We start from the raw sequence: 23847 nt of genomic DNA, 5'->3' as shown, positions 1-23847 counted from the left end.
GAACCCCAGTGATACACGTACCCCGCTCGCACAGGCCCAATCACGTGTGAAACTCCCCGCGAACCCCAGTAATACACGTACCCCGCTTGCACAGGCCCAATTGCTTGTGATTCTCCCCGCGCAGGGGTGTACATGTATTCGGAGGAGTGCACAGGGAGTTTTACAGGCGTTTTCGTGGTTGGGGGGGCTGTATGCTGGTTCACTAGCCTGTGCGCCATGTACGGGATTTGTGCGCTGTGCATGGTGCACGGGGAGAGGTTGGGGGCGTAACTGGCACTGCTGCAGGGTCGCTGTGCCACTCTGCGCCACGGCTGGTTTTGGATGTTAAAATCCATGAATACGCTGTGCACGGAAATGGATTTTGGCGCACACAGCTGCCACGTGCGCCACTTGTGCGCTGAATTCTATGAATTACCCCCTAAGTTTTTAATTATCTCTGCCAATGACTCCAAGCATGCCAGTGGCAATTGATTTTGGCACACAAATACTGAATTTCTAACACACACCTCTGGTAATGTGGCAAGATGTAAATCAGTTAGGCCGCAATTATATGCGTCTTTGACAAAAACGTCCTTATCTTCTTCGCTATCACAGGCATCTGCTAACAGAATTTGCTCCTCTACCATTTTTGAAAATTCTGGTTGGGTGGGGGTGCTGATGGACATGAGTCGGGGCCTGAGCCTCACTGCTGGGGGGTGGGGGTGCTGGGGGACATGAGTCAGGGCCTGAGGCTCACTGCTGGGTGGGTGGGGGAGCTGGGGGACATGAGTCAGGGCCTGAGCCTCACTGCTGGTGGGTGGAGATGCTGGGGGACATGAGTCGGGACCTGAGCCTCACTGCTGGGGGGTGGGGGTTCTGGGGGACATGAGTCAGGGCCTGAGGCTCACTGCTGGGTCGGTGGGGGTGCTGGGGGACATGAGTCGGGGCCTGAGCCTCACTGCTGGGGGTGGAGGTTCTGGGGGACATGAGTTGGGGCCTGCTGGCAGGTGTCCGTCAATCCTGGGTGGGTGGTGGTGCTGGGGGACATGAGTCAGGGCCTGAGGCTCCCTGCTGGGTGGGTGGGGGTGCTGGGGGACATGAGTCGGGCCTGAGCCTCACTGCTGGGGGGTGGGGGTGCTGAGGGACATGAGTCAGGGCCTGGGGCTCACTGCTGGGTAGGTGGGGGTGCTAGGGACATGAGTCAGGGCCTGAGCCTCACTGCTGGTGGGTGGGGGTGCTGGGGGACATGAGTCGGGGCCTGCTGGCAGGTGCCCGTCAATGCTGGGTGGGTGGGGGTGCTGGGGGACATGAGTCGGGGCCTGCTGGCAGGTGCCCGGCAATGCTGGGTGGGTGGGGGTGCTGGGGGACATGAGTCAGGGCCTCAGGCTCACTGCTGGGTGAGTGGGGGTGCTGGGGGACATGAGTTGGGGCCTGACCCTCACTGCTGGGGGGTGGGGTTGCTTTATAATACACGTACCCCGCTCGCACAGGCCAAATCTTGTGTGAAACTACCCACGAACCCCAGTAATACACGTACCCCGCTCGCACAGGCCCAATCGCATGTGAACCTCCCCGTGAACCCCAGTGATACACGTACCCCGCTCGCACAGGTCCAATCGCGTGTGAAACTCCCTGCGAACCCCAGTAATACACGTACCCCGCTCTCACAGTCCCAATCGCATGTGAAACTCCCGGCGAACCCCAGTGATACACGTACCCCGCTCGCAAAGGCCCAATCGCGTGTGAAACTCCCCACGAGCCCCAGTGATACACGTACCCCGCTCGCACAGGCCCAATCACGTGTGAAACTCCCCGCGAACCCCAGTAATACACGTACCCCGCTCGCACAGGCCCAATCGCGTGTGATTCTCCCCGCGCAGAGGTGTACATGTATTCGGAGGGGTGCGCAGGGAGTTTTACAGGCGTTTTTGTGGTTGGGGGGCTGTATGCTGGTTCACTGGCCTGTGCGCCATGTACGGGATTTGTGCGCCCTGCATGGCGCACGGGGAGGTGTTGGGGGCGTAACTGGCGCTGCTGCAGGGTCGCTGCGCCACTCTGCCCCACGGCTGGTTTTAGATGTTAAAATCCAGAAAACGATGTGCACGGAAATGGATTTTGGCGCACGCGGCTGCCGCGTGCGCCACTTGTGCGCTGAATTCTATGAATTACCCCTTAAGTTTTTAATTATCTCTGCCAATGACCCCAAGCATGCCAGTGGCAATTGATTTTGGCACACAAATACTGAATTTCTAACACACCCCTCTGGTAATGTGGCAACATGTAAATCAGTTAGGCCGCAATGATATGCGTCTTTGACAAAAACGTCCTTATCGTCTTCGCTATCACAGGCATCTGCTAACAGAATTTGCTCCTCTACCATTTTTGAAAATTCTGGGAACTCCTCCAATGGAGGAACCTCTCTGCTTTCTACTTACTGTGTGACTGTATCTCTCTGAAGAGTTGCCACTTTTAAATATTTTGGCATATCACCCTCCATTTCAATGTGCTGATTTCCTGTTTCATTTTCATTTAAACCAAATAATATGCAATTCTCTTGGTGGAAGCACACTGTCTCATTGGAATCATAAGGGTACACAGACTGAATTTTGAACATCCCTTTGGGTTGAGAATCCACACCCTGTGCATCTACATATCTCTCAGGGATATTCCCAATCACCATATTGTTGAAATCTGCAGTATAATGTGATTTTTGTATTGCCATTCCTAGCAGAGAATTCTCTTCTAAATAAATATCTTGACACCCTTTATTATCCACCATGATTTTGACTGACCCCTCCCCAATATCTACCAATGGGGTATATTCATAGTCCAGCCCTTGCTGTTTCATGTACTCATTCAAGCATACAAATGCATCAGAATCCTTCATTTGCTGTCAATTTTTTCGCTTTAGTGTTATAGCAACCTGCCTGGTGAATGCAGGAATAGTAATATCCTTCTTCACCTGTAGTTCAATTGCATATGGCACCAATTGTGCACAATGATAAGCCTTTCTTTTGTCTTCAAATTCGGGCGCCGGCCCGCCTTACTCGGACCATACTTTTGGTTATGAAAATCTAACACCATACACACCCTATGCATTATATCATTGCCCAGGTAAAAATCATTTTGTTTTCCACTCACTATCCACACATTGTGCTAGATGGTTTTTTGTCCAACAGTAATCTTTAGCATGCACCTTCCAGCAATTCGATTTTCAAAATCTGGATTGTCCAATCTAGAATTGTATTAGTTATTATTTCTAAACTTCGGGATCTCCTCCCTTTACATTATTCTCTGAAGTAATTTCTCATTAATAAAACTCCTTTCCTGTTCAAGTGCCAAAGTGGCTTTTATCACTTCAGAGTGGCGATTTACACCAACATGAATCCATGGCTGCTCATCTTCCAAATGTATCTCAGCAAGGGTTGTGATATGTTTTTCTCTGTCTGCTTTAGGGATGGTGTTTTGTTTGCACTTCTCTTCTTTTAAATAGAAGCGCAATGTGTGTTCATCTATTTCACTGTGCCATTTTTTCCTAGGATCCAAACAAATCTGCACAGATTGTTTTTCGTTTTCACTTTGCATTTTGTCCTGACACATTAAAATAACAGTGACACTGCATCATTTGATTTAGCAACAGTATGGCATTCATTTACACTGCTGTTTTGTGACTTTATTTTCTTAGGCCTTAATGATTTTTTGGTTAAAGACCACAGAACCCCATGTACCCCACCAATGAGAGGTGACAATCTTTTCAGGCAATCTGTTCCCATCAAAAATGGAATTTCACAGATAGATGTGATCAATACTTCCTGGCTCATTCCGTGTTTTCCTATCTTTATGTCAACTTCAGTGACACCTTCAATAGGTACCTCCTCACCGTTAAAGTTATGTACTGGGCCTTCATTTTGTCTCACTTTGATCTGATTCTGTGGGGATCTCCCTTAATTGATACATTTTATCAATACTTTGCACATAATTGTGGCCTCTGCACCTGTGTCAATCGTTGCAAATGTATTGCACCTCTCTTCCACAGTGATGGGAGCATAATATCTGTCCTCTACTTCCTCCAATACACATAGAAAGTGCAAATGTATACTGATTTCAGGACTCACTTTTCTTAGGCTCTTCTCACCCTTGATTAAGCACATCGGTAAATGAAAGGACCTTTTTCCCTCCTGTTTTTCCATTTGCTTTTGATAAACCTTGCCCATCTCCCCATGTTCAGAGGTCATTTGGAGTGTGGCCACTGTTCGCCCCTCTGTCCGGGGATCATCAGCATTCACAATGTAATTCTCAAACTGAACCTGCTCATAAATGTCACATAGAAAGTTGTCACTTTTTTAATTCTGAGCGCCGATTGGTATTTGGCGCAGTATCAGCATTTTTAATTTCTTCAAAAATATGTGGCTGAAAGAACTCTTCAGGTGACTGATCTGTACCCTCCTTTTTAGTATGAATAGATCCCTACAGATGACATTAGTAAACATGTAGATGAATGTCATTGATGATGAGTTTTGTGTATAAAATCTCAATTTCTACTAGAATCCATTGAGTAAGAGGATCAAGCGAATTCGTCGATGTTCGTTATGCTCCCTGTTTTAGATAATTGATATTAAAACAGTTTTCCTTTTGCCAACTACCTGAGTCATTTTGATTATTGATGTATGAATACAAATCTGCATCCCCCTCCATATCCAGGGTAATTGCTACTCATTTTAAAGGGCTGGGTTATCCAGTTCACTTGTTAGCAGAGAGGATGGTTCAGATCCATCAACACAAGTAAACTTTAGAGTCCCGGCAATATCGAATGACCTTTGCCATTCGGCTGAAAGGACATGAAGCTCCCCGTAGATAGTGGTTAGTGTAATTTGAAAAAGCTTGCAAGCGTGGTGTGACGGGTCCCCTGGTTTCCACAGAATCCCCTCCCACGTCTACGCGAAGCTGATCGAACAGAAGATTGAAGAGGCGGTAAAAGAGGCATACGATCCTGAGAGTCGGAAGACTAAAATGCGAGTGGTGAGTAAAACTGAGAGAGTTGGCAAAACGTATGGGTGATGAGTGAAGAGAAATTAATTAGTAACGGAGGGAGGTGGGATAAACATAAGTTGAGAATTAGAGTGTTAAATATATAGTGAGTAGATATTGACTTGAGTGTGGCCAAGCAATAGAGGTATCGTGAGAGAGGCCACAATAATAGAATATGCCAAACCGTGGTCGGAGATTCAGGTAACCATTGTGCATTATTGTAGACTCTTGCATAAAAAGAATTGCAAGAAAGATGATGCTAGGAAAAGCGAAGAGGCAAACTAAGTACAGAAGAAATTGTCCAAATATGCCATTGAAGGGGCAATGTTGACTCGTGTAGATGGATCGAATTCACAGCAGACCGCGAATATGCCGCAGGTGAATTACCAAAGGCAGTTTGATCAGGACAATAATGGATTTGCTCTGCGAGGAAGCGGAGGATTTCGAGGAAGAGGTTTTCAGAATAATCAAGGGAATCGGCAGAATAATCAGGGAAGCTTTCAGAATGATCAAGATGGGTTTCAAAATATGCAGGATGGGCAGATTAGGAGACCTCCTACATGTTGGATATGTGGTATGACAGGGTACTTTGCTCGCATGTGTAGAAGTCAAGGGTTCGTGCAAAACGGCCAGTTTTTAAGAGGTGGGACTTCAAACCTGCCTGCGTATTCACAGCAGAGTGGAGACGGGTTTGCTCAGAATCAAACGATGCAGCAGCAACAAGCGCTGGGAATGCAGCAACGGTTGCAATTACAGCAGGTAGCAGTCAATCCGCCACAAGGGCAGTCGCAACATTTGCCTATGCAGATTCAGCTGAGTACAAGCACAGGACAGCTAATGACTCCTAAAGTAGGGGGTATCACTGTCGATGGAGGAAATCCTTTTACAGGTAACAGAATGAAGCTGTACCCGCAATAGGACAGCTCACTGGGAGACCTGATGTGTTCAATACTATCCGTGATGCCGAATCCTCACAAAGAACCGAGGGTAGACGTTAGTATAGGAGGAAAATCTTTTTCGTTTTTAGTAGACACGGGTGCAACGGGCTCATGTATACGAGAGGGAACATTTTTGATGTCTGGAAAAACCATGAATACTCAAGGTTTTACAGGAGCTACAAGTAGATTTCGTTTTACTGAAGAATTACCAGTCTCTATAGGAGATTGTGATAGCTTGGTGCCATTGCTATATTCAAGGCAGACACCTGTGGACATATTAGGTAGAGACATAATGACAAAGTTGAATATGACAATTTTGTTTACTGTTGAAGGCATAGTGTGTTCAATACCAGGAATGCATTATTTAAACGTGAGCACATTTATTATGGCATTTGCAGGACAAATGGCCATGCGGGCAACGCCTTTAGAACCAGAGGTTTTTCATTATGGAGTAAGTATTCTGTTGACATGGATACCAGGCCTAGTAGTCAGAACTATGAGAATACCTGATGAATTTTTGTTTAGACCAAAAATACCTATGCTTGAAAAAGAGGGACAAGTTTTTCCTTTAGAGCTGCAAGCAGCCATATTGCGAGGTGAAATGACTTTGCTTGATGGGAATGATGGTTTGCAGTAATTGCCATCGGAGAAGGTTACAGATTGACTGACGTCACTGATGAGGATCTATTTGGAGATCATCCATCTGATGATGAAGTGATATTTGACATGATCATTACTTATTGGTTGAGAGCAATCAAACGAGAAGTTCCTCAGAAAATTATGTTAGCACAAAAACGTCCTGAGTATTTTGATGAAGATATGGCGAAAGCTCCAACTTCATTATGGACCACAGGCCCCTATGACATAGGCCTGTTGAATGGTGTTGGAGAAGTAAAGAGTATATTGAAACCAGGAGCAATTTTACCTCGAGCACAACAGGATCCCATGTCTCGAGAGGCAGATGAAGGTATTTTTAAGACAATTTCCACCATGATGGATCAGGGTTTTCTTAGTGACGCCAAAGTCACCCTGTAATAAGGCAATTAATCCTGTGAAAAAGGGGAAAAGGGGTTCGTGGAGACTAATTCAAGATTTGAGACCGATAAAACCAAATTGTAGAGGCCGAGTTCCCTCTAGTTCATAGTCCTGCTACAATCTTATGTAATATACATGTTGAAGCATGATATTTCACTGTGATTGATTTGAAAAATGCGTTTTTCTCAATCCCATTGCACAAAGACTCACAGGATCTGATGTCATTTACGTTCAGACAGACTAAGTTAAAAAAGCACAAAGTTACCTCATGGGTATTGTGAGTCTCCATCAATTTTCAATAGAGTCCTCCAGATGGACTTAAGCAATATTGATTTAGAAAGTGTTGTGTTGCAATACGTAGATGACATTTTAATTTGCAGCACTTCAGAGGAAGAGTGAAGATGTGAGTCAGTTCAGCTGATGATTATACTTATTGACAAAGCATATAAGGTTGACAAAGAGAAGTTACAGTATTGTTAACAAGAGGTGTTGTACATAGGCCAATTGATTTCACATGAAGGAAGAAGGTCACTCCTGAGAGAGCTGAGGCTATTTTGAAAACCACAAAGACACAAACAATAAAACACATGCAGAGATTTCTGAGACTATGTAATTATGTCAGAGCATGGATCTTTGACTACAGGTCATATATAAGGCCTTTATTGCAGGCTTTAAAGAAAGCACAGGTAACACAGGGAAAAATTGTGTGGACTGAGGAGATGAAAGAAGGGTTTGATGAGTTGAAAAAGGCAATTTGCACAGCTCCAGTTTTAGGGATTCCCAATTATGCTGAGGAATTCTTTTGTTTTCGCAAATGGATGGCACTGTTATGACAGCATTCCTTACGCAGAGAACCACATTGGGGTACAAGCCCCTTGCATACTACAGTGGAATTTTAGACCGAGTGTTGAGAGGTAATTTTCCATGCCAACAATCTTTGGCAGCCGCCGCGTTCGCCATAGAGAAAGCTGCAAGCATAGTGATGGGATGCTCTATGGCGTTATGTGTTGAACATGCACTGTTTGCTATTTTAGAGAAACCAAAAGGTACGTTGACTGCTCAAAGGGCTTCTGCCTATGAAGTAGTCATACCGAATCAGCGATCAAAATAATTTGATGCAGAATAGTGAGTCCTGCCATGTTTGTAGCGGAACCACTGGCAGAGGAGGAGCATGTGCATGACTGTTCGAACTATGAAGAGTTCGATGATGAAATCCCCAGGGTAAAAGAAAATGCTTTAGCAGGATGAGAAATTGTTTTCATTGACGGTTCTTCAAGAATCGATCAGAATGATGGACAGAGATACACATGTGCCGCTGTACTAAAGCACACAGCCAATGGGGAGTTTCAGAAGATGGTAAGTGCTCGACTACCATCTCATTATTCAGCACAGGCTGCAGAGATAGTGGCACTGATTGTCGAGCACCAGAATCATGCAGATAAGGAAGTAACAGTGTACAGCGACTCTGCCTATGTGACGTCAACTGTGCACTCAGGGTTAACACGCTGGAAAAGGAGGGGCTATCTCCGAGCGGATGGCACGCCAGTACAGCATGCTGCCTTATTGGACAGGCTTATTAAGCTACTGCAACTTCCACTAGCTATTGCATTCATTAAATGCGCAGCAGATACTAAAAGGGCAGACTTTATCTCACGCGGAAACCAAGCAGCAGACGATGAAGCCAAACTTGCTGCATGTTCAGAAAATGTAATGTCATTAGATGCGCCTGATGTAAATGAGAAAATGGTTGTAATGATGAACGTGTCTGAAGGATATAGTAATTTGTCAAAGACACAATTAATAGAGGTCCAGGGGAAAGCACCTCAAGATGAGAAGGATTTGTGGATGCGAAGAGGGTGTTCTTTAAACCGCTCTGAAGCATTGTGACAACAAGACAGCACTGGTAAACCTGTGATGCCTGTAGCTTATTAAGGGTGGCGCTGGAACAGCTACACTACCTTGCGCACACAACTAAAGAGAACCTCGCTGCAACTATTGCAGAGGATTGGTTCGTACCATATGTGTTAGAACATGTTGTGTTCTATTAGTGAACTGCATTGTGTGTCAGAATTTCATGGCTGGGCATACACTGCGCACAGTTAGGAGAGTTATTCCGAGACCCACTGGCCCTTTTCAGCATTTGCATATCGACTATGTCGACATGCTGCAAGTATGTAATGGAAATAGATACATGATTGTAGTAGTTTGTCCCTTTTCACAATGGATTGAGGCTGGTCCGTGTACACACCCAGACTCTACCTGTGCAGCAAGAAGTGTTTCCCAGATGGGGGGTATATGACGTAATGAGGTCAGACAATGGCCCACATTTTGTGAATCAAACATTTGAGCAGATCAGCTTGTTGCTTGGTATAAAGCACAAGTTTGCTTCGGCCTATCATCCACAAGGAAACGGGATCTGTGAACGGCTCAACGGCTTGCTTAAAGAAAGGATAGCCAAGTTGAAGCTTACCTTGAAGAAAGGGTGGTTGCATTGCCTACCACTGGCATTATATGCATTGAGGAACCAATCAGGTACGGACCACCATCTCTCCCCCCATGACATAGTGACAGGGAGACGGATGAGGACACCCCTCACGCCTCCATCCAGAGTTATAAGTGATGCTCAGCCTACAGCAGAACTATTAGGAATGGAGCTACGTGATTATCTTCTGTGTATGACTTCAAGTATCTCTGTCATTTCAGGTCAGCTATGGCAAAAGGGTGTGGGGCAGTACAGAAGGAGATGCTTCAAAAAGTGGCATTCAAGAATTATGTCTTCCCAAACTATTCCCCGGGGATGCGGTCCTAATCCGCAATTTTACAAGGAAGTGGCACAAGCCCAGATTTAACGGCCCTTTCATTGTGGAAGACGTCACACCGTCTGCAGTCAGAGTGCAAGGCAAACGCGCTTGGACTTTTTTAGGTGACGTAAAACTCTATGCTGGAGAAACCCCTCTTCTCCCATCCACTTCGGAAGCAATCATTGGGGAAGAACCTCAGCAAATGCAGACAAGATCTGTGACGAAGAAGAAGGACACAGAGGCTGTCAAGTAAAAGAAAAGATTTCATTGGACTGTGGCTTAGTTCGAGACACTCTTTTAGCCACTTATAAAAGAGTTATGGGAAGCTGATTCGAACACTCTGTACAGTCATTTCAGGGTTAAGGGAAGATCTTTTGTTCTTAAAGCCACAGGAGTTTGTTGACTTTGGACTGAGGTATGCTTAAGCCTTGATAAGAAGAAAAAAAAATGCCAAGTCATGGGCTCGTTTTTGACAATTGGAAGAGGGTGCATTACCCTGATTCATTTCTCACTGAGTTCCTGTTTGGATTTGCCCATGGTGACTCCCAATGACAACGTTTCACGGGTTATATTTGAAGTTTTTCTCTATATATTGCGCACATACCCTGCAATTGTGGGGAGAACTACTAGTGTTTATGTTTTTCTGCAAGATCCTAAGAATGGTCTAATCGTAAGGAGGTTACTCACAGCAATCATCGAGCAAATTCTTCAGCTACCAGAGTATAGTAGGGAAAGGACAAATGCCCATATCAGCTGATGACGCACACAGACTGGTCAGTGTGGTCTTCTATTATCTGATTGGAGAATACTCACATCTTGTTAGAAGGCACACTGATGTGCATGCATTCCTAAGGGATCCGAGAAACAATGCAGCACTAAACAAAATCTTGAGAGGTATCATATCACAAGTGAAGACCTATTTTGAGAGAATTCTGAGATCAGAGTGAAACTTTCCTTCGAGGGACAGATCGAGAGGTTGCTGGTCAGACAGAACTTTTGTTTCATGCTGAAAGAAATTCAACATGTCATCTGGTCTAAGACTGATTTGAGAAATCGACTGGGAACTAGTGTATGTCGTTGAACTTATCTAGACTTACTAAAGTCGTTTTTTTTCTTGCTGGAGGGGCATCCACATTTCGTTTGGTAAAAGACTGGTTCCAGGGATACATTGAGAGTTTGGTTTTGGTATTCAGTAAGCAGACAGCTGATCGAGGACAAGTTGCCAAGCCAGGATAGCAGCTTCCAGAAGCAGTACATAATGGTGATGTATTAAAGTTACTTTTTCCTTCATTAGGCAATAAAGATGGGAAGTGTTAATAGTAACCTCATTATGCCAGATGCAGAGAGACGTCCACATTGTCCGCATAGTCGATGCTGCAAAATATCCTATCTGTGTATTATTTACGGTTGCATTTTGTTCATAATAATATTGCTTTCACTCACAGTACGCACATCGTACTACATTGATGTACATGGAGCTAAGACTCCTGTGAATATTCCTGAGCAGAAGGAAGGTACAATCGTGGCAACTACTAGGCAGCCAAGACCCCATGTAGTTATTCCTTTTCCAAAGAAAGATGACAAATTGCCTGAATTTGTGATAGATGTCACTAACAATCATTCACATGCAAGAAGTGTCTTAGAGACTCTTTTTGGACGCAAGAGACAGGCATGGCAAGAAAGACAGGAGAAATGGTTGCATCTGGTCCTGTGGTAAATGATCAAAGGGTGATTCATCAAAGAAAGTCACACATGGAGAATCTGCAAGACATTTTTATGCCTAAATGGTATGTTGAGAGGATGAAACTTTCTGAACTTTCTCCTACTCAGGGAGCACTAATAGGTGTTCCTATAATTGATCCAGCTAGACAAAGTTATGCTAACACACTTCATGAAATGATTATGGAAGGTCACATGAGAAGAATGAGGCCTAAAAGAAACACCAAAGAGGATGATTTCAAACTAAGTGATTACCTGGACAGTACAGCTCATCTGGGAAATAACATATTTATTTTATTTATTGATTTATTTCTATAGAGCCGAAGCCCGCAGGCATCAGGGCGCATTACATGAAGACAAGGACAACAGAAAAGTGACGGGACAGTATAGTAAGATTACTGGTATGATTTGATGACATTGGCATTAGTATTTATGCAGGTCCTTTATTTCACCAACAGTTTCTTCAGTTTCTTCCTAAAGGATAGGTAGTTAGATTCTAGCCTTAGGCCATGGGTGCAGAACATATGGCCCGCGGGCCAGTTGCGGCCCGCCATGCTCTTTTGTCCGGCCTGCGAGGCACAAAGACTTTCCTAATTAGGAAAGTCTTTGTTGTCTTCCGGGCCGGACAAAACACTGGCCCTCATTGGCTCAGCACACACACGCACCACGTCGCTCCTACGAGCCACGTAATGCATGTGTGCTGCACCAATGGAGGGCCAGCACTACGGCTGGCGTGGTCAATAAGGCTTGATGCCGGAAGGCATTTCAGCCTTGGACCACGCCAGCCGTAGTACGATTCCAGCGTTCCAGCTTACCTGCCGCTTACCTGCCTGCCTTCCAGCACGTCTCCGGTAAGTGGTCTGTTTGTGTTTGTGTGTCGGGTCTGTTTTGCTTTATGTTTGTGTGTGTATGTTGCGAGGGGGGGTCAGATGTGTATGAATGTTTGGATTTTAATGTTTTTTGTGTGTATGTTGAGATGCGGGGGTGGAGGGGTTGTCAGATGTGTGTCGGAATGTTTGGATTTTAATGTTTTTTGTGTGTATGTTGAGATGCGGTGATGGGGGGGTGTCGGATGTGTGTCGGATGTTTGGATTTGAATGTATTTTGTGTGTATGTTGAGATGCGGGGGTGGGGGGGTGTCGGATGTGTGTCGGATGTGTGTCGGATGTGTATGAATGTTTAGATTTTAATGTTTTTTGTGTGTATGTTGAGATGCGGGGGTGGGGGGGTGTCGGATGTGTATGAATGTTTGGATTTTAATGTTTTTTGTGTGTATGTTGAGATGCGGGGTTGGGGGGGTTGTCAGATGTGTGTCGGAATGTTTGGATTTTAATGTTTTTTGTGTGTATGTTGAGATGCGGGGATGGGGGGGTGTCGGATGTGTGTCGGATGTTTGGATTTGAATGTATTTTGTGTGTATGTTGAGATGCGGGGGTGGGGGGGTGTCGGATGTGTGTCGGATGTGTATGAATGTTTAGATTTTAATGTTTTTTGTGTGTATGTTGAGATGCGGGGCTGGGGGGGTGTCGGATGTGTATGAATGTTTGGATTTTAATGTTTTTTGTGTGTATGTTGAGATGCAGGGGTGGGGGGGTGTCGGATGTGTATGAATCTTTGGATTTGAATATATTTTGTGTGTATGTTGAGATGCAGGGGTGGGAGGGTGTCGGATGTGTGTCGGATGTGTATGAATGTTTGGATTTTAATGTTTTTTGTGTGTATGTTGAGATGCGGGGGTGGGGGGGTGTCGGAATGTGTATGAATGTTTGGATTTGAATGTATTTTGTGTGTATGTTGAGATGCAGAGGTGGGGGGATGTCGGATGTGTATGAATGTTTGGATTTGAATGTATTTTGTGTGTATGTTGAGATGCGGGGCTGGGAGGGGTGTCGGATGTGTGTCGGATGTGTATGAATGTTTGGATTTTAATATTTTTTGTGTGTATGTTGAGATGCGGGGGTGGGGGGGTGTCAGATGTGTACGAATGTTTGGATTTTAATGTTTTTTGTGTGTATGTTGAGATGCGGGGGTGGGGGGTTTGTCGGATGTGTATGAATGTTTTGATTTGAATGTTTTTTGTGTGCTGAGTTGGGTGGTGGGGGGTTCGGGTCTGTATGGGTGCATGTTTGTGTGTGTGCTGAGTTGGGGGTGGGGGGTTCGGGTCTGTGTGTGTGCTGATTTGGGGGTGGGGGTTCGGGTCTGTATGGGTGCATGCTTGAGAGTGTGTGTGCTGAGTTGGGGGGTGGGGGTTTGGGTCTTTATGTTTGCATGTTTGAGAGTGTGCTGAATTGGGGGGCGGGGGTTCGGGTCTGGTTGGGTGCTTGTGTGTGTGTGCTGATTCGGGGGGTGGGGGTTTGGAGTTGGGGGGGTTGGGGGTTTGGGTCTGTATGGGTGCATGTTTGTGTGTGTGCTGAGTTGGGGGGTGGGGGATTCGGGTCTGTATGGGTGCATGCTTGAGAGTGTGTGTGCTGAGTTGGGGGGTGGGGGGTGGGGGTTTGGAGTTGGGGGGTGTGGGGGGTTTGGGTCTTTATGGGTGCATGCTTGTGTGTGTGCTGAGTTGGGGGTGGGGGTTCGGGTCTGTATGGGTGCTGGTTTGTGTGTGCTGATTTGGGGGGTGGGGGTTCGGGTCTATATGGGTGCATGTTTGTGTGTGTGCTGGTTGGGGGGTGGGGGTTCGGGTCTGTATGGGTGCTGGTTTGTGTGTGTGCTGATTTGGGGGTGGGGGGTTTGGAGTTGGGAGGTGGGGGGTTCGGGTCTGTATGGGTGCTTGTTTGAGAGTGTGCTGATTTGGGGAGTGTGGGGGGTTCGGGTCTGTATGGGTGCATGTTTGTGTGTGTGCTGAGTCGGGGGGTGGGGGGTTCGGGTCTGTATGGGTGCATGCTTGAGAGTGTGTGTGCTGAGTTGGGGGGTGGGGGGCTTGGGGTTCAGGGGTGGTGGGGGGTTCGGGTCTTTATGGGTGCATGTTTGTGTGTGTGCTGAGTTGGGCGGTGGGGGTTCGGGTCTGTATGGGTGCTGGTTTGTGTGTGCTGATTTGGGGGGTGGGGGGTTTGGAGTTGGGTGGGGGTTCGGGTCTGTATGGGTGCATGTTTGTGTGTGTGCTGAGTTGGGGGGTGGGGGTTCGGGTCTGTATGGGTGCTGGTTTGTGTGTGTGCTGATTTGGGGGGTGGGGGTTTGGAGTTGGGGGGGTGGGGCTTTCGGGTCTGTATGGGTGCTGGTTTGTGTTTGTGCTGATTTGGGGGGTGGGGGGTTTGGAGTTGGGGAGGTGGGGGGTTCGGGTCTGTATGGGTGCTTGTTTGAGAGTGTGCTGATTTGGGGGTGTGGGGGGTTCGGGTCTGTATGGGTGCATGTTTGTGTGTGTGTGCTTAGTCGGGGGGCGGGGGTTTGGGTCTGTATGGGTGCATGCTTGAGAGTGTGTGTGCTGAGTTGGGGGTGGGGGGTTTGGAGTTGGGGGGTTGGGGGGTTGGGGTCTTTATGGGTGCATGTTTGTGTGTGTGCTGAGTTGGGGGGTGGGGGTTCGGGTCTGTATGGGTGCATGTTTGTGTGTGTGCTGAGTTGGGGGATGGGGGTTCGGGTCTGTATGGGTGCTGGTTTGTGTGTGTGCTGATTTGGGGGGTGGGGGTTTGGAGTTGGGGAGGTGGGGGGTTCGGGTCTGTATGGGTGCTTGTTTGAGAGTGTGCTGATTTGGGGGGTGGGGGGTTTGGGTCTGTATGGGTGCATGTTTGTGTGTGTGCTGAGTCGGGGGGTGGGGGTTCGGGTCTGTATGGGTGCTGGTTTGTGTGTGCTGATTTGGGGGGTGGGGGGTTTGGAGTTTGGTGGGGGGTGGGGGGTTCGGGTCTGTATGGGTGCATGTTTGTGTGTGTGCTGAGTTGGGGGGTGGGGGTTCGGGTCTGTATGGGTGCTGGTTTGTGTGTGTGCTGATTTGGGGGTTTGGAGTTGGTGAGGTGGGGGTTCGGGTCTGTATGGGTGCTTGTTTGAGAGTGTGTGTGTGCTGAGTTGGGGGGTGAGGTGGGCCAGGGTGAATAACATCAGAGACAACGGGCAGCCTTGCCTGGTGACCCTTAGGATCACCCAGGCAGGTGAAATGTGTTTGCCAGTGCGAACCCTGGCCACTGGCCTGATGTATAGCAACTGCACCCAGTGTGTAAATCCCGGGCCAAACCCAAATCGGCATCACCACGTAGATCTGTTCCCATTTAGTGGTGCTCTTTGGCATTTGCTGCAGTCCCCTAAAGATCATACTGCTAGGTCCAGAATTGTCTCTGGACATAGTATGATAGTAACAAATGTTTGCCCCCCACCCCCACTTACTATCCCCTCTCCCTCTCCAGCACTATCTGAAATGTCGTCAGGCCTAGTACGATAAAAGCTTGTTTTGTTCCTCTCCCTCCTTTCTCCTCCCCTCTCCCTCACCTTGTGTAATTCTCCGGCTCTACCAGAAATAAATTATCATAGCATATCATTAGAGATGTTGGGCCAGAGTGTCAAGGGTCAGCAGTGGGTGTGGTTTATTTGTACATTCCTAAAGCTTTCAAAATCGGCTGCAGCCTTTTCTAGTATAGTCCTGGATGATGTCTGCTCCTGTAATTTTGCAACTAAACCTCGATCAAGCGTTTGAGACCCATTGAGTGTGGGTAATTGTTACCTTTCTACAACCCCATCAAGCATTTTTCAGGGGGATAGAAGCACAAGCAGAAACTATTTCTCTGGCGCGATATGGTGGAGCTCCTGTCAGTTTTGCCCTGCCCAGGAAGAAACTGAGATCAGTTTCTTTGTATGTTCACTAAAGTAATTGGTCATCCTGTGACAATTCCTTTCAAAAGCTCATAATTTTGCAACAGCTTGTGCTTTGAAATGTTATTTTTTTTTTAAGTATGTCCTCAATTTCCACCTTAATCTCAAACATAGCAGGTTGATATTCTATGCAGCCCGCTATTCCTGAAAGTATCCATCAATAAGTGCATGAAAAGGTATGCTGGCAAGGCTATGTTCTTTATCTGATCTTGTTCTTTTGTCGCTTCTAGGAATCTCCAAAAAGTATATAATTTGTATATACTCTAGACTTGGACCGTCGTAGTGGGAGCATAACAGTGGATTTCATATCTTTATCCAAAGATGTCCCTGCCAATGTTTAGTGCAGTAAAAAAAAGAAAGATTGACCAGGGGCATCGTCAATTTAAGGATGAGTGGACTGAGAAGTTTTTTCCTGATGTGTACTCGTGTCTCATTTGTCTCGAACGCATAGCAGTCCCCAAGGAATATAATATCCTTCGCCATTGTGAATCAAAACATTCACAATATAAGGATTTGCAGGGGGAAGCGAGAATTAAGAAGCTGGGGAGCTAAAAACACAGCTGGCTAAGCAACAGGGTGTTTTTGCCCAGAAAAAAAAAGAATCTGAATGTGCCACCTTTGCGAGTTATAAGGTTGCACAGCTTATTGCAAGGTCAGCATGTCCTTTCACAGATGGGGATTTCGTTAAAGACTGTCTGATGGAGATTTGCGAGGCAGTGTGCAAAGAAAAAAAAGATGCTTTTACAAATGTTCCCCTTTCACGTATGAGTATCCAGCGGCGTATTGTAGATATGGCTGACAATTGTTACAGCCAACTGAAAATGCGGTGTAAGGATGTCAAGTTCTTTTCAGCTGCCCTTGATGAGAGCACAGATGCAAGTGACACAGCCCAACTCTTAATTTTCATTCGGGGGTCGATAATCAATGCAAAGTATTTCAGGAACTGGCTTCCCTGGTATCTTTGCATGGCAGGACTACTGGTGCTGACATTTTTAATGCCTTTCAAAAAGTCATTGATGATTTAAATTTGCCATGGGATGCGTTGGTAGGCGTGACGACTGATGGGGCGCCAGCCATGGCTGGGGAGCAAAATGGGTTTATTGGCTGCTTGAAAAGGCACCTAGGCGAGAAGGCTGTCCATTAAAAAAATTATCACTGCATCATCCACCAGGAGGCATTATGTGCAAAACATTTGAAATTCACTCAAGTGATGGACTTTGTTGTGAAAACGGTTAATTTTGTCCGTGCACACTCTTCAAATCACCGATTGTTTCAGGCGTTTCTAGAAGAGGTAAAGGCGGATTATGGTGATGTCCTATATCACAGCGATGTTCGATGGCTTAGTCGTGGCAATGTGCTGAAGCGATTCTTTGCTTTACGGCACAAAATAAAAGCATTCCTTGATGAAAAGGGAATGGACACTTCTGTCATGCTAGATATTGACTGGGTAGCTGACTTTGCTTTTCTGACTGACCTGACAGGCCATTTCAATGATTTAAATTTAAAGTTGCAAGGAAGCCAAAATCTCATATCGGATCTGTTTGAGGCAGTTTGTGCCTTTGAAATAAAGTTAAGGCTTCTGACAGCCCAACTGGAGAAAGGGATGCTGGCACACTACCCCGCATTTGCAGAGGTTTTCCCCCATGACAAGTACGTAGGGTGGTATCGGCATGTGAAGGTCCTGAAGGAACTGCAAAATGTTTTTGAGAATCGTTTCTCACAATTCAAATCCCAGCGAGCCTCTTTTAAACTTTTTGCAGATCCTTTCTCAGCTGATGTTGACAGTGTGCAACCTGAACTGCAACTGGAACTGATTGAACTTCAGTGCTGTAGTGCCCTCAAAAATAAGTACAGAGAGATGCCTCTATTAGTCTTCTATCAGTCGCTGGACACTGCTCAATTCCCCAATCTGTCACGGGAAGCATTAAAGATGGTATCTATGTTTGGCAGTACTTACATTTGTGAGCAAGTTTTTTCACAAATGAAACTACATAAATCCAGCCTAAGGACACGACTAACTGACCAACATCTACATGCTATCCTGAGAGTAGGAACAACCTCACTGGAGCCCGAGATCCAGAAACTGACAGCTGAGAAACGCTGCAATGTTTCTCACTAATCAACTATGTCTGGTTCACTGTTTCATCCTGTATGATTTGGGTAAATGTATAGTACAAAATGTAAGTTTTAAATACAAATAAAACGGTACACCTCCAAAAAGGTGTTTTTTCCAACTGCCATAGTGTTTGGTTGGGGATGAGGGGGCCCTGGGGCATAGTGTTTGGTTGGGAGTGAGGGGGCCATGGGGCATAGTGTTTGGTTGGGGGTGAGGGGGCAATGGGGCATAGTGTTGGGTTGAGGGTGAGGGGGCCATGGGGCATAGTGTTTGTTTGGGTGTGAGGGGGCCATGGGGCATAGTGTTTGGTTGGGGGTGAGGGACATGGGGCATAGTGTTTGGTTAGGGGTGAGGGGGCATGGGGCATAGTGTTTGGTTGGGGGTGAGGGGGCCATGGGGCATAGTGTTTGGTTAGGGAGAAGGGGGCCCTGGGGCATAATGTTTGGTTGGGGTGAGGGGGCCATGGGGCATAGTGTTTGCTTGGGGGTGAGGGGGCCATGGGGCATAGTGTTTGGTTGGGGGTAAGGGCGCCCTGGGGCATAATGTTTGGTTGGGGGTGAGGGACATGGGGCATAATGTTTGGTTGGGGGTGAGGGGGCCATGGGGCATAGTGATTGGTTGGGGGTGAGGGGGCCATGGGGCATAGTGTTTGGTTGGGGGTGAGGGGGCCATGGGGCATTGTGTTTGGTTGGGGGTAAGGGGGCCCTGGGGCATAGTGTCTGGTTGGGGGTAAGGAGGCCCTGGGGCATAGTGTTTGGTTGGGGGTGAGGGAGCTATGGGGCATAGTGTTTGGTTGGGGGTGAGGGGGCCATGGGGCATAGTGTTTGGTTGGGGGTGAGGGTGCCATGGGGCATAATGTTTGGTTGGGTGTGAGGGGGCCATGGGGCATAGTGTTTGGTTGGGGATGAGGGACATGGGGCATAGTGTTGCACTCCAAGAGTGAAGCCAATACTAAAGCTAAAACAGGCACACTTAGGAAATGTTCATCTTTGGCTTTTTGAGGAAACCTGACTCAACGAATGCCATACTCCTCTTGGGCAACCCAAATAGCAAACTGTAGCAGTCCAAAATAACGGCATGTCCAATCTAGGGTCAATAAAATATATATAAGTTAATTAAACAGGCGAGATACAATAACTAAATAGAAATAAACTATAACAATGGAAAATGTGTAGTAAAAAATGTAAGTTTGAAATGCAAATAAAAATAGTTACCCCTCAAAAACATTCGTTTTCCATGTGTTTAGTACAAATTGAGGGTTTAAAAAGCCTCCTACCACGCCCCGCCTACCTCCCCGCCCACATTTACTTTTCAGCCCACTATAGCCCTCATGTAAGGTACTTTCGGCCCTCTGTCAAAATCAGTTGTGCACCCCTGCCTTAGGCTGTTTCAGAGTTCGTTCCACTTAGATTCCGCTTTGGTAGGGAATGCTCGTCCAAGTCCATTGTTTTTCTTTTAAGTGAGTTACTTTCAAAAACCCTTGCACCTCGGTTCTTACGGTGTGGCAAGGTTCGTATGTGGTTATTTGGTTTTTTAGGTATATGGGTGCGGATCCATATATACAGTGATGGACATTGCTTTAAAGGTGATCCGGTCTTCCAGGGCTAACCAATGAAGGTACTTTCTGTTTTCTGTAATATGTTCCTCCCTTTTTTTCTTGGTAATTGTCCTTACTGCATTGTTCTGTATGACCTGACATTGTTTGATGTCTTTTTTATTGGCCCCCATAAGTAGTGCATTCCGGTAGTCCAGTCTGGATAAGATTGTGGCTCTAGCGATAATGGTGCTGTTTTGTTTACTCAGTAATGGCCTAATGCAGCTGGGCAGTTTTTGGTGGTATCAGCAATTATTTTTCAGATATGTTACGTGGGCTTCCGCTCCCAAGGATGCTTGCAGGTAGCCACCTAGTGTCTTGACCTTATCAAAGACCCTTACATTTGTATATTTGATCTTAAAGTTGGTGTATTCTGTGTCTAGCTTAGCTCTTGCCTGGTGTGATCCAAAGATCATGAGCTCAGTCTTGCTTCCATTGAGGCAAAGCCAATTTGTCATCCTCCAAGCTTCACAGTGCTGTAGATGCAAGCAAGCTTATTATTGTCAGTGGTATGACAGCCGGACAGTTCAATGACAAGTTGTGTATCGTCGGCTGAATTTGTAAAGAAGACCCCTAAGTTGATTAATAGGGTACATAGACACCGCAGATAGAGATTGAACGGAAGGGGCGATAGGCTGGCCCCTTGGGGTACGCCATGATTTATATGTTGGGGTATGGAGAAGTGGTCACCCCAGTGGATCTTTTAGGTTATTTAGCAGCTGTGTCAATTCATCATTGCAGTCAGTAGTGTAGTGTGGAGGTCTGTAGATTGCAATGATGTTAGTACAACTATTTTTAGTTGGCGTCATTTTGAGAAGAAAAGTTTCACATCTATTGCAAAGGATAGGTGAAGGGAATAGATTAAGGTCTTGTTTGGCTATTATGGACACTCCACCACCCTTTCCTATTTCTCTGTTTTTATAGTGAATGGTGTATCCTTGGGGAACCGCGATGGCGATGGTAGGACTGATGGGTTCTTGCAGCCAAGTCTCAGTTAGACATAGTATGTCTAGATCATCTTATATGATGTAATGGATGCTTTGGGCATGATTGTTCATGGATCTAGTGTTCAGAAGGCCTACTGGTGTCTAAGAAGTGTTGCACCGTGGTCAGGTGGTGTAATTGTTCCATCTTTGTCATTAATTGCAGTATTTTTAGGTATCCCGGTGAAAAAGAGCAGTGTCTCACTGAGGACACTGATGGATGGCGTGGACTGGCTGGAAATCTGTGGGGCTGGCCCCCTTAATGTGTTTGGTGCTGGGGGGTGCTATTTCTGGCCAGTAGGATATTCCTTGATTCTTTGCCATTTTCAGAGGCGCTGAAAGTGTTGTTTCAAGAGTGTCCCCCTGCTGCCACGCTTCTGTTATAGTTTAAGGGCTCCCTTTTCTTGTTGTGGTCTATGGGGCTGCTGATTCTGGGGGCAAGGGGGTTTAGTCTGTTTCTGGGGTTATACTTCCCCTATTCCGGGTCACACTTTAGTTCTCCTGGTGATGAGGGTTTAATGACCATTGCTGTGCATGACCCTAACAGTATAGGGTATGTGCTGATTCAGGGGTTGGAGGGGGCCTTTTCTGGTTCATGCCATTGTTTCTGGGGTTATACTTCCCTATTTGGGGGTCATACTTTAGTTCTCCTGTCGATGAGGGTCAGTGACCATTGCTGTGCGCATCCCAATCAGTGCTCAGTGTCCTGGGGAGTTGCACTTGACATCAAGGTCTTCCCCCCTTCTCCCCATGGTCCTGTATTGTCTGTAGATTATAGTATAAGCGGGTGCTCCCTCTCGTGCTCCCTCTTGATGCTTCCTTTTTGGAACTGTTGTAGTTTTGAGAGTGTTGCGGGGTCTAATTCTCTCTGCATGTGCCCCCAGCCACGTTTGTGCCTTTTCTGTGGCTGAAATTGTGTCTCATTGTTTTTCACTTCCCTTGACGCCAGGGCAGGTGGCGTGGTTGTGTGGGTGCTGTGTCACTTGGAGCGTGGAGATGTTGTGACAGTAGCTTTCTGGTCACTGTCTCTGGGCACCATTAGGGTTCTGGCCTTTTTTTTCACAGTTTGGCGCTCCACTCTATTTTTTCGGTGGAGTGGTGAGGGACTGGCGCATCTTAGCCTTAGTCGGCGACCCCAGCGACGGGGGGGGACTTCTTTATCTCTTAATAGGGTCACTTTTGGGGGATTTCTGAGCCTCAGTCTGGCCCTCCTCTCAGGGGGCATTTTTTTTTTTTTTTTTTACAGTGGTGTATGTTCATATGGTATCAACATATCAACACATGAAGGAAGAGGGAAGAAGAACTTTGAAGAAGGAATGCTTTGTGTGTGCACACCTACCTTGCAGTTTGTGAAAATCCAAGATCTTCATAGCTATCGAAATAGATGTCCAGACAGCTCATTGTCTTTCGCATATAGCACTTTGCAAAACAAGAGACCAGTTCATGAGCCGAGATGCCTACCTCAAATGGGCAATTCAATGGACAGATCCGAACGAAGATGACTATATCCAAGATACAAAGACAAGAAACAGAGCCCATACTAAGAATCATGTGATCAGATACCAGAAGCCTGGAGTAAAAGGAGCTGGAATTAGATGGGAGGTAAACAAAAGACTGGAGAGTACAGGAAAATCTGCAGAGGAAATTCATAGATGGAAAAACAGAGGCCAAATGCAGATCTGAGGATCAGTGTTATCACCAGATGGATAGGAAGAAGTGGTAATCTGCAGAGCCTGAGTGGTCATTGGTTGTTACAAACCTGCATTGACATTGTACAGAATGGCTGTAAGCCATTATGGCCAAGACCTGCTAAGCTACAGACTTGGGTCGAAGACAGGAGAGGACCCTTGCTGATAGTGCCTTTGGAAAGTTCAAAACTGTGCTTCAGAAATAATGGCACAAGAAAAGTTGGACAAAATCAAAACTGTGGTCGAATCTTTAATGTACCAGGAATGATACATGGAACAGCAGTAATCATGGATCATTAATGGGCTTGTGGATCCAGGGTGTACATGAAGCTACCCAAGGATTGGGGAGGACGATGTTCATTAGTGAATGTTCATCTTCCAGCACTGGTGATTACAAAAAGGGACCTACACCATGACAGTTTTCCAAAGGCAGATGCTCACCTAAGGAAGCTGATGAAGAAGATGAAGGGAGAGAACTATTTTTCAGCAAAATCCATAGAGGCTTTTGATGCTATTCCATTTGAGCACAGGCTGTTCAGCCAGACCTCATGGGTGTTGATGACGATTTTCATGCCGAGAATCCAGGTTGGAGCAAATACCAAATGGCTGCAGATTACCAGATGGGAATTGCTACGGACGATCAACACTACCATAAAGGGATTCAATGCTATCAGAGAAGAGCTGAGAGCCATAAAACTGATGACTCTCCAGAACAGATATGTCTTGGATATTAGTACATCTATGGACGGAGGAGTTTATGCAAAAATTGGAGAATCATGTTGCACATTTATACCTTCTCATGGTGACGAGAATGAAACATTGGCAGAGGCCATAGACATTCTGACGAAGCTCCATGGTCAGATGATAGACGAAGTTGAAGACATTGCTGATGATAGTTGGTTTGGATCGCTCTTTTTGTGGGTTCCTGTCACACCGCTCCCCGCACGAGCTACAACTCCTCCTACTAAGGCACGCCCCTCCACGTCCACAGCCTCTTCACAACCAACACCAAAACACACACGTCCCGACAGGGGTACCTTATCACCTCATCAGGTGTCACGCTATGGGGCAAGGCGTGGCATGCTCGGCAGGGCTGGAGTCTATCGCCCTTCATGTTTGTGGCAAGCGAACTGGAGGCTTCATCACAAAAACGCACGGAGGACTGCGCGACCTAG

This window comes from Ambystoma mexicanum, chromosome 5p, assembly GCF_040938575.1.
Source record: "Ambystoma mexicanum isolate Mex_15411 chromosome 5p, UKY_AmexF1_1, whole genome shotgun sequence".
In the NCBI taxonomy this organism is placed as follows: Eukaryota; Metazoa; Chordata; class Amphibia; order Caudata; family Ambystomatidae; genus Ambystoma; species Ambystoma mexicanum.
This window is presented reverse-complemented; position numbering follows the sequence as displayed.